General features: G+C 31.9%; 1 protein-coding gene and 1 long non-coding RNA gene across 4 annotated transcripts in view; one reads left to right on the top strand and one right to left on the bottom strand.

The window, feature by feature from the left end:
- LOC106870865 (uncharacterized) overlaps positions 1 to 10,790 on the top strand; it is an 823,882-nt gene that overhangs the window by 696,994 nt on the left and 116,098 nt on the right. The window lies entirely within an intron of this gene.
- Positions 6,326 to 7,829, bottom strand: LOC128248137 (uncharacterized). The gene is made up of 2 exons (XR_008264418.1): positions 7,149 to 7,829; positions 6,326 to 6,852 (listed from the first exon to the last, which is right to left on the bottom strand). It is a non-coding gene; the product is annotated as an uncharacterized LOC128248137 (long non-coding RNA).

Raw genomic sequence — 10,790 nt, 5'->3', positions numbered from 1 at the left:
CTGTGAAAACAACATTCATTCATGAATTTATTTATTTATTAACTTTTTTTTAAATACATATTTTACCTGTGAATTTGCGTGTGTAAACTGGGAATACATACAATGAGCTTCTCTGCCCTAGGTGTACGGAAAACACTCGGCGAGAAATGGAAGAAAATTTGAAGAAAGAAGGAAAAAAACAACATAATAATAATAATAATAATAATAATTTGCTATATCAATCCCAGAGAGGGTAGAAGATGAAAAAGTGCAAGACTTGCACTCATATTTGTTTATTATCAGTCTGATCTTGATTCATTGTAAATCATGGATTACACTGTACAACATATGAAATAGTACCAAAGTAGAGTATGAAAAGGCTCAAAATCTCTTCTAGTTTACCATATCTATTAGTTAAGGTGGCGAGAGTGCCAAAAGTGTATTCTGGACACTGAGAACCCTTGGTACAGCACTGAATAATACAAAAAAGTTTTAAGTTCATATACCATTAGGAGAAGAATTTTCAGGCATTTTGGGTCAAGTCCTGTTGCAGAGAAAGAGAAAGTTTGTTTGTTTTTTTTTGTTTCTTTCTGAAATGGCAGACTTTAAAAATTTCATACTTCACAAATAAAAAATTTTTGCCAAGAGTTGTACTTGTTTTGTAAGCAACTTGATCAGTGTACTGAAACTAAAATGATTACATCATGGAAGAACTATTTCAGTCATCTAAAAGCACACAAAAACTGTTATATTTAATTTTCATGTGATGGCATGTCAAAAGTTTCAATGTGCCACTGCAACCTGATCACTGACATAATTCCACTACAGCAGTTTTCAGATGACTAAAATGGCTTCCCCATTATGTAATTGCTTCTTTTTTTCTACTATTGTGTAACACTTCATACATAGTTTTGCTGTGAAGATTTATTTGGGTTACAACCAATTCCAGTTGCTGTTTATGTATTCTCATTAACTTACATGAATTAATTCACTTATCCACTAAAATCATCTAAATTGACTTCAAGCATTTTATAATGCAGTCTATCTATCTATCTATCTATCTATCTATCTATCTATCTATCTATCTATCTATCTATATTTTGTGTGTGTGTGTGTAATGTACATATTCATGTTTATATTGCAACATTTGAGTATGGGAAGAATCATTGTACAGTTGTATTTTAAGGGTGCATAAGTATATATGCATTGCTTTTATCAAGTTGTTATATTATTTTAGAGGGTTCTTTTGGGTTTTTTTTTGTTATTTATTTTTTTGTATTATACCTAAGACAGAAATAGAGCTATTTTGTTATCTATTTTTGGTACATAATAATCTCTGCTGAATAAAATAGTTGTACATAGTTTAAAACAGTGAATTACACCTCTCCAACTTACCTATTTTACTGTGCAGAAAAATATCATCATCATTATCAACATTTAACATGTGTTGTCCATGTTGACATGAGAGACTATAGAATAGTGTCATATTTTTAATATTTTATAAGAAAAATGGAAATTTGATGTAACAGAACTTTGGAATGAGTTTACAAACACTTAATTGGTGGCTAATAAACAACAAAGCTGAGTAAAGCAACGTGTGGAAATGCCTGGGCTGATTGCAAGCTGCACCTAGCACTAAACACAATTTGAATGTAGTGGTTGATGGTTGTTGGCACCAGGATAAGAGTTGCGTCTATTCAATATACTATTTTGATTCATGAAGATGTGTGCTTGGGGCTATGTCATCACTCAACCTGTTAGAAATAGCAACCAAATCACCTTACTATCTTAAAAAGGGAAGAACTCTTTAGATAGGATAATATAGTCCAAATACCCATAACAAGATGGTATAGTCAATGCTGAGAAGCTTTGGTTATAGTTTTGCTTTTTTAGGTAACTTGTGGATAAACAACTGATGAAATAACTCATCTTCTTTCACAGAGAGAAGGTTATGAACACATTTTAGTTTTCTCAGTCCAAGACAGAACAACAGTGGTCCTAAAGTGACAGAACATACTTTATTGAATATGAAGATCTGGTAGCATTCTATTATTGGCACTGAGTTGAAAAGCAGAGTCATGGTACCATAGAAACTTCTAGAAAGTTGCAAAGCAAAATGCATTTGTTTATGAATAACGTGATTAGCTAAAATATGAAAATAATGCCTCAATGAAATTTGGACTCTTGTAAAAGTGTAACACAAGGCAATGTATTTGTATTCTTGTATTTCTTCATCCAATCTATAAATGCAGAAGAAAATTAAGAACTTGCTATTCAAAACATTTAAAAGTTCTTTACTCCTTCGATGTATGGAAGTGACCATTCCCCTATAATGTTACAAGGAGCTTGTATCTGTGGAAAAACTATCATAACAGATTATAACAACTTTTAAGGTTTTTTTTTTTTTTAAAACTAATAGATTTATTATTACAGATGTCTTCTTCCTGATATAAATGTCAAATTTCTCCAACGAACTTTGATTTGGCTATTACGATGTCAGTCGTTTGAAATATTTCATGTATTACAAAATAACCCATGCAAAGATCAGCTGCTGATCTTCTTCCAAATCATGCCCAGTTTGGATCACAGAAAAAAAGATCCCATCACTTAAAATATACATCTTATTCTGTGAAATAAATATTTTTTTACCACTTTCCTATATGGATGTAGACATGGCTGTGTGCTTAAGAAGCTTGCTTTGCAGTCCCATGATTATGAGTTCAATCATACTGTGCAACACTTCAAGAAAATGTTTTCTACTATATTCTAGGGTCAACCAAAGCCTAGAGAGTGAAATTTGATTGATAAAAACTAAAGCCTAGAGGGTATTATATGTATATGTAGGAGTCAGTGTGTATGTGAGAGAAAAAGAGAGAGAAAGAGAGAGAGAGTATGTTATGTGTGTATTTGTATAAATGGTACATCAAACATAAATACCTTGTTATACTTAATTACATCCTTTACTCCTTGGTCAACTGTGCTATTCCTCATTATAAGGTTGATAAAATAAATACCAAACAAACTACTGGGGTTGACATAATCAAATAAAGCACTTGTATGTTGTGACTTAGCATGGCCACAATGCAATAACTGACACCAGAAGAATGCAAAACAAGTTGTCTGGAAAAAACTTTGCCCTCCTACATCCACTGTCAATTTCATATGCAACTGTCATCAAATTTCTTTGTATTGAAAGCTTCTATTGAAATTCAAACTGATATGTGGACGAACGAAAAAAAACAATATTCTTTAAACAAACTCCTGGTCCACCAAAACCTTGTGCTCATCGTCGTCATCAGTGAAGTGCAGATCAAGGTCAAGTGTAAATGATAATCAGTGCACAGTAAAATTAGAATTCTCAACTTGAAGCCCCCAATCAATCAACAAAACATTCACCCTCCTAGACAAAAATGAAACTGAGATTTAAATATTGATTTCATCCTTCTATGGGATCTTTCTCCCTTAAGAGAGAATGGAGTTCCATATCATTGGTCAGTTAAGGTTTGAACTGTAACCCAGCTTGAGCTTTCATGTTGCTGCTGCCACTTTTCACAATGTCACTGAAATGACCTCTCCAGGGATTGAGTATATAGAGATCCTAGGTTGCCTAGATGCCAGATTCTTCTCCTGGCCTTGCTGGTGTGGTCCAAAGGAGTAGAATAGTACATTTGGCACCAGTTTGATTGCAGGAATTGCTGGAAAAGATTGGGTTGAATATCAGACTGACTTCAGAGTTCCACTTGGGATTTGTTATATGGTTTACCCCTTAAGCTTTGTCTCATAAAACAGTGAGGTTATTTGCCTCTAACTCCATAACTCTAGGCAGGAGCTCATACCAAGTATTGTCAACCAGAGTCAGCTAAGCCCAGGATTCGTGTCAGGCAAAGTCATCACACCCCAAAGCAGTGACTAAGGTCACCAACAACTAACTTACCTAAACAAATTGAAACAATCATCTTCGAAAACAAAATAGATTAATAAAACAAGTGCTATCTGTAAATCTGAGAGCAATATAATTCCTTTCGCTACATTAAAATTACTGAGACTAGCTTAAAGATGGACAATATCATTATCTTTTTTGGTGGGACGAATTAAGATCAGTCCCCAAATATAGTCAAAGAACCTACCTCACTAATGTTGAAGGCTTAAAAACCTAACACAACTAAACCTTGGTGGTGCTCCAGTGTAGTCTTGGCTATGATGGCTAAAACAAAATAAAGGACTATAAAAACAAAAGATGCTTTCAACATGATCCTGCTAGATTAAGTTTCCTGAGAACTTATCTTTAAGATATAAATAATTTCAGTGTACAAGGCTTGTGAATACTATAAACAGTGGTTTGCAAATGGTGCACTGCAGCAGAGTGATGTGTCATTTGAAGTAACTAGGTGGACTAAAATTTTTTAAGATATAACTTAAGAATTTAGGAAATCCATATTAGGTCTTGAGTGTCTTGAAAAATGTGTTATTTATAATTTTGTTAAACACATGTATTATTATTAAACAATAAACAATGATTTTTTAATATTTTTCTTTAATATAATTTCCATACAAAGTGTTTCACTCACTCTTTATCTAATCCTAAGTGTGCCACAATATCAAAATGATTGTGAACAACTGCTGATGAAAGACCTAATTTTATATAGATCTATACAACTAAATGCAAATATGCAAGCTATTGCTGTTTGTGCTCCTCTACAATACTATAATGCCTTGTTTTATATACTTTTCCCCTGCTGCAAATATTGATATTACAGAATGGAATAAGCTAATAGCTCAAATTGCTAAACTCTACATAGTCTAGGGAAACATTAATGCTTACATACACTAAGGGATGGGATCTCTTTAGATTATAAATAAATGTAAATGGCAGGAAGATTCTATTTTCCATTGCAATTTTTATATGTTTAATGATAAATCATCTGCATACTTGAATCAAGGGCACACTTGTATCTAGGCAATATAGCTTATACTTTCATTGATCACACACTAACAGTTCTTTTTCCTCCTTTTTGATATCAGTTGGAAGATTCATGTTGACTTGGGAAAGGGGTCATAATTCCTTAAAATATTATAAAACATAGAGCTTATAGTTGTGGAATATTGACAAGATATATTTGAAATAGCTTTAATCGTCATCTCATCATCATCGTTATCATCATTATCATCATTATCATTTAACATTCATTTTCCATGCTGGTATGGTTTGGATTATGGTATTAACTAAATTATATAGGTGCAGGCATAGCTGTGTAGTTAAGAAGTTTGCTATGAAACATGTTTCAGACCCAGTCCCACTGCACAGCATGTTGCACAAGTATTCTATGCTATCCAAGGCCAACCAATTCCTAGTGAGTGAATTTGATAGATAGAAACTGTGCAGAAGCCCATTATATGTATATGTATCTGTATGTGTTGCAGATGCATGTTTGTGTTTATCTCCCACTAATTGACAACTTGTGTTGTTTACTTTACATCCCCATCACTTAAGAGTTCTGCAAAAAGGTACCAGTTGAGTAAGTATCAGACTTAAAAGCAGATACTAGGGTCAATTTGATCAACTAATCCCTCAAAAGAGTTGCTCCAGAATATATTGAATGACATAACAAAAACATCTTGTTGATGATGGTGTTAAAATATATAATTGTTTACTCAAAATTTAATAAAGATAGAACTCTTATCAAGATAGTTATGAAACAAAGATTTTGGAAGTAGTATTTATCATAAGATTAAGCGAAACCTTAAGCTAAAATGTATGAAACTGACTCTATAATATATAGCAAAACTGAAATCTTTTTTCAAATCTGTTTTCCAACTGTACCTTTAGTCCAAAGAAAAATAAACATTTCTGTAACAGTAAACAGTAAGCAAACTGTTAAGTATTAAAAAGAAATAGGTCACTGAAGTTTACCATCATTTGAAAGCTGCAAACATCAACTTGAATGAAATTGCTGATAATCAAATTCCTTCAGTTCCACCTTGGTTATGTTATATATACCAAAAGCAAAAATCCTCGAGAGTCTGAAATAAACCCTTTAGTTTTTTAAAAGCATTTCAAAAAACACCCTATATAAATTATTTATACAGTTAGGTCCTAGGATAATAATCATGATTGTGCATCAGATAAGAGTATAAGGTGTCTCTGTTCATTCGTCTTTCAAATAATTGTTCATTTTTACAGCTGAAACTATATTAATACCTCTGACATTTGTACTCAGTATAAATAGAAATAGCACAAAAAAAGAAGTTTTTAGTCACTATCATACTTCTGAGCAATTCAATACCAAATCTTTCTTAGCATTTTGAGAATTTTGTAAAAGAAAATATATAAAAATGAACAAATATATTAGTTATCTTCTTTATTGGGTTTATAATATCGAATTTTATAGAATGATGTGTTGAGCATCCTTGCAAAGGGGGAATACAAAACAGAATACAGAATATTCAGAGAAACTTAAGAATAAGCAATATTTGTCAAATATATAATGGATTTTAAACCCTGCAACATTAAGTATGTGAATAAATTGACTAAAGGAAGAGCTTATCTATAAATTCATAACTAAAAAACTTGTAAAAAGTGTGTGAAAAATTCTTTCTTAAGTAATATATGGAGAATGATGAAGTTATTTCCAACTATCACCTCCTAGTTAATCCATTTATTAATATTATTGGTTAGTTTTATTTATTATGAGTGAAATGTCATCTAAGTGTATCCTTTTATCACCATTATCATCATAACCATCATCATTTTAACATCCACATTTCCAGTCTTTTCATTGAGGCAAATTTTCTTTTCTTGGATACCCTTCCTGCTTTTCTGGGTTGTTGCCCTGCAAGGGATTCTAATCGAATCAATATTAGCATAACTTACATCTGAAAGAGAAGAGACTAAATATATTATTCAATGCCCTAAATTAATAAATAATTATGATTTCTAACCAAAGGCACAAGGCCATATTTTGAGGTACAGTGTACTTAATTGAATTGAAACAATTATTTGAATGATGCTTATTTTAACAACCCTGAAAAGATGAAAGGGAAAGTGCATATTTGGCAGAGTTTGAACATGGCGGTGAAGGAATATAATTAAATACTGTGAAGCATTTAGTCTGACACTCTACTGATTCTGATTATCCAGCAAGACAAGTATATAGTAACAAAAAGATTACCTTGAGCATCTAAGTTTCTTAATCTAATCATTGTTTTACAGGTCTATTCATTAGTTTTTGCTTCACCAGATCAACCATTGTTATAGAAAAAGATTATTGTTGACAACGGGAAGGACTGTATGATTTCCATCAGTAATATCACTTTTAGGTCAAGTTATTTATAGCATTGAAATGGATGGGTCAAATTTGTAGTACTGCATCTCTCCATCTGTATTGAGCCTGTGCTATCTCATTTGTACGATATAACTCTCAAACTGATCTAATTACATCTTTCCCATGCATATAGATGTGTACGTAGTATAAAAGAGGGAAAGAGAAATGAATTCTGAAATAATATATATATATATATATATATATCATTATCATCAACATCATTGTTTTGCATCCATTTTTCCAAGATGACATGTTAGCTAGGTCACTTTTAATACAATGTCCCTCCACTTGTCATTATTCTCTGTCACATCAGCTCTCATTACTGCACACATCTTCACTCAGAAAAAGAAATTGTTAATGACCAAAAGAGTTAATAGCTTTCATGCATCCATCTATCTGTCCATCCACCCTTCTATACATTGATACATTCTGATATACAGAGAGGCAAAGGCATGTAGTTCACTTCATAACTATTTGGCTTCAGGTTACATCCCTCTGTACAGCATACCTTGGGCAAGTGTCAACCAACCAATACCTTATGACTGAAATTGATAGGCAGAAACTCTGAATACTTCCATTTTTAAAATGCTTTTTTATTTTTTTTATTTTTACAAAAATGAGTAATATATAAATAATTGAAAAAATGTAATTAACTTAACTACATGTTTAAAAATCTGTGTCTAGAAGTTTGTCACCATTAATTCTAATGGTATATCAATATCCTATACTTTCAGAGAATAAAATAACATTCTGTCTCACACATTTGTTGAAATTTAAGTTCTCTTATTTCTCTTGATCAGCTAAATTTTCTTTCTTTTTACACACACCCTATTTCTTCTTATTACTTCTTTTTTTCTAAGCTTTCCTCTCTGTCTCACTTTCTTTTTTAAAAACACTTCATGTTTGATATTTTATCAAAAAAGCTGGGGGTTTTTTACAAAAAAAATTGTGCAAAATATATAAATAAATAAAAAGAAAAATGTAATTAATTTGTTGTTTTTCTTTAGTGAAAGCTGATAGCTTGTAATATTTTTGGTTTTTGAAAGATAGAATCTATTTTTAAGTCATTTAAAGAATAAATTTTCTTTCTCCTTTATTTTACTATTACTATAATTTACAGTTTTTTTTAAGCAACGTGATACAGCAACCTCGTGCAACAGCAATTTTAATGCAGGCCAATGACATGCTTTCTTTTGAAACATAATTTTGGCATTTTAGAAAAATATCACAGAAAAATATAGAAAATAGCTATATCCTGTATATCAATTTCTCTTCAAAACCTTACTTATCTTGTACTCTAGTAAGAGCTTTTTTGAAGTTTATACATAACTTGGTGGTTGCAGCTTCATTATAAATATTCTTATAGTTATTGTCATAGAAGTACTAATGGTTTGGTATGTTGTTGCTATTTAGCCTCTGGTTAGCCATGATCAAGCAGAACTATGATTAAAAGCAGTCCAGCCATAAACATCTCATCTATATTCACTTTTAAGTTTAGTATACTTCATTGTCCAAAATGTGTTTCCAATGAAGTGTAATTTGATGGGAATTTGACTGCTATTTCCAATAGGTCATTCTCTCTGCCAGGGTTGATATATGTGTGTGAGAATTTCAGTGTGGGATCAAGGTTGCATTACCAGCTATTATATACAGCTGGGATAACAAGGCCTATCTTTTTTTCCCAGGCTTACAAATATCTAAGACTACATTATATAATGTGTCCTTCTTTCCATCTTTTCTTTTGTTTTTTCAAAATATTTAGACGTGATTAGACGGAGATTTGGCTGTTATTTCTAGCATATATATATATATATATAAAGGTTATGAAGGGTAATGGAGTCAACCAAACCCTAAAGATACAGGTAATAGCGAGTAAGTGTTGTATACCGACTAGTTTTGCCCCTGATGTGGTTGCAACATGAGTGGGGAATACAACATGGGTCGTGTATTAGCATGTATATTTTTTTCAAAAATGAGATAAAGAGACTAATCGTATAAGTAAATTTATATTTTATGTAGAAAGTCTTACAGCTGTTTCAGGAAAAATTCAATGTATCCCTTCATCGGAGATGGTAATAGTAGAAGAATGGATTATTACATTTATATGAGGAGAAGAAAAAGTACTTGGATTATAGTTCCATTCCAACAGTAAACATCCATGTATAGAATCCGTGTGGGTATTTTCCAGAGATAATTATAGTTGCAACTATAATTATCTCTGGAAAATACCCACACAGAGTCTATACATGGATGTTTACTGTTGGAATGGAACTATAATCCAAGTACTTTTTCTTCTTTGTTTTTTCTTCTCCGCATTGCTCTCATTTCTTACTGCAAATCTCCTCATATAGATGTAATAATCCATTCTTCTACTATTACCATCTCCGATGACGGGATACATTGAATTTTCCCTGAAACAGTTGTAAGACTTTCTACATAAAATATAAATTTACTTATACCATTGGTCTCTTTATCTCATTCTTTATATATATATATATATATATATATATATATATATAAACATACACACACACACACACAATAATAATGGAGAAACCTATGTCTGTTGGTGAAATTTTGCCTGAATCCATATTTGAAGTCACTAACAAAGTGTCCAAGAACCTATTTTCTATATAAGTTTTAAGACCAAGAATATAAATTAATATAAATTAGAAAAATTAAAAACTCATTATTCTTCCATCATAGGTTTCTGTGCACTTGCTATTATTTTCATGTTCTAAAAACAGGTTTTCCTACCAATATAGAGAATTTGTCATTGCTGATGATAAGGGTGGTGGTGAAAGTAGTGGCAAGTAGTGGCAAGTGTAATGATGATGTTAGTGGTGATGGTGTCACCAGGGGCAGTGGTGACAGCAATGATGATGATGATGAAATCTGGTTTAAAGTTAAGTTCTGAATTGACAGCTTGTTAATCTCCTCCAAATTCCAACTTGTACCTACTTCTTCCAGTAGCAGTCAGCATTACCATGGTATCTATGTTATATAGTTACCATTAGATTGGTTAAACTAGCAAAATTGCTTTCATTATGAGCATAGGATATGATTATTGACCTTGAGCTAGCTGGTGGACACATAACATTGATTAGCTCTCTCTCTCTCTCTATCTCTCTCTCTCTCTCTCTCACTCTCTCTCACTCTCCCTCTCTCTCTCTCTTTCTCTCTCTCTCTTTCTCTCTCTCTCTCTCACTGTGTGCGTGTGTGTGCACATGTAAGCCTGTGTGCATGCATATATAAAATATCTCTTGCTTACAGAACTTGAAGTCATATCAAATAATGTTATATTTTTTTTTAATCTTATAGTATTTTTAAAAACGTTTGCAAGGATATAGAAGGGAATCCAACTGTCTTATAGGGTTAACCAGGTTTAACCTGAAATTTGAGTTCTCATTTTATTTTATTTCTAAGTTTAAGCTTTCTCAATTTCTAAACTATTTTAATCGATTTATTTGTACCTCTGATGAGAGAAAT

This window comes from Octopus bimaculoides, chromosome 6, assembly GCF_001194135.2.
Source record: "Octopus bimaculoides isolate UCB-OBI-ISO-001 chromosome 6, ASM119413v2, whole genome shotgun sequence".
NCBI classification, from domain to species: Eukaryota; Metazoa; Mollusca; class Cephalopoda; order Octopoda; family Octopodidae; genus Octopus; species Octopus bimaculoides.
Note: the sequence above shows the minus strand (reverse complement) of the source record. Positions and strands in the feature narration are given on the sequence as shown.